This window comes from Peromyscus californicus, unplaced genomic scaffold (assembly GCF_007827085.1).
Source record: "Peromyscus californicus insignis strain IS unplaced genomic scaffold, ASM782708v3 Scaffold_23__1_contigs__length_62951481, whole genome shotgun sequence".
NCBI classification, from domain to species: domain Eukaryota; kingdom Metazoa; phylum Chordata; class Mammalia; order Rodentia; family Cricetidae; genus Peromyscus; species Peromyscus californicus.
This window is the reverse complement of record NW_026294534.1, coordinates 36,389,643-36,390,932: the sequence shown is the minus strand read 5'-3', so window position 1 is coordinate 36,390,932 and position 1,290 is coordinate 36,389,643.

Here is a 1,290-nt window from a genome sequence, read left to right as displayed (position 1 = left end):
AGAGTTGCTGATCGTGCCCAGCCAGTGAGGGATGATCATGCAATGCCACCAGATTGGGACACAGACTGGGTGCTGGAAGGAGAGTATATAATGCCTCCCCCATTATTAAATAAAGGAGTTTGTTGTTTGCCTTCAACTGACTCCCCATGTCTGTGCTGCTGACGCCTTGCCTTCTCACCCCCTCCCCCAAGGGAGCCATTAGGATCCAGCAACACCATCTGATTATTTCTCTGTGAACCTATCTGTCTAGAAATAGTCTTTTAAAATGTAATACGTGGATCACCCATTTTGTTCTTAGCAACTACTCATTACTCTAACATTCAGTTTTACTGTAAAGTTCTGTAAGGAAAGAGAAGAGTTCATTACCATCATGGTGGAGAGCATGGTAACATTCAGGCTGGCACTGGAGCAGTAACTGAGAGCTACATCCTGGTCCACAGGCAGAGAGGAAGATGACTCTGGGCTTAGTGTGGGCTTTTTGAAACCTCAAAGTCCACTGCCACACTTCTTCCAACAAAGCCACACCTCTTAATCCTTCTCAAATAGTGGCACTCCCTGGTTACCAAGCATTCAAATATATAAGTCTATGGGGGCCATTCTTATTCAAACTACCACAAAATTACAGAATGAGAATGAGGAAATCCAGACCACATTTAAATAAGACATAAATGTATTATGCTCTTAATGATGCCAGGGGTCTAAAGTCAAGTTCCTTTAAGGAATATTTAAATAATATTTGTAAATAGTGTATAGTCATAGATGTAAGGGATTAAAGACAGTTGTGATCTCTGATAATTATAATAAAGATATATTATTGAAATATGAAGTTCTGTTATCCAAAATATTATAGGTTGGTTATTATGGAAAATGCTTTTAAAATATGAAATCCTTTAAAATATGGCAAAAAAGTATTTGCATATTTAACTGAAGAATCACATAATGGAAAATTGAGCAGTAAATAAAGCAGTGACGTTTCTGAATTTCTAGATGTCAACAGAAAGTTCTGTAATATAGATGTTCAATATGTTTGAAACCAGTCCTTTAATAAAAGCTAAGAACATCATTGTAGAAGAGGCAAGACTTCAGGTTAGTAGGGAACTGGTACTGAGATTTTACCACAACCCTAAGGTCCTCGAAATGCTTCAACTTTGGATTTTTAAGTATCAGAGAGAAGGGCACTTTCTCTTTTAGTGTCAGTACTGACAAAAAGCTAATATAATTCTAAGTACTCCTTTATCACAGCTTGTATTTCCCTAACCATGCCATCTCCAAGTGAGGCAGTAACATAAC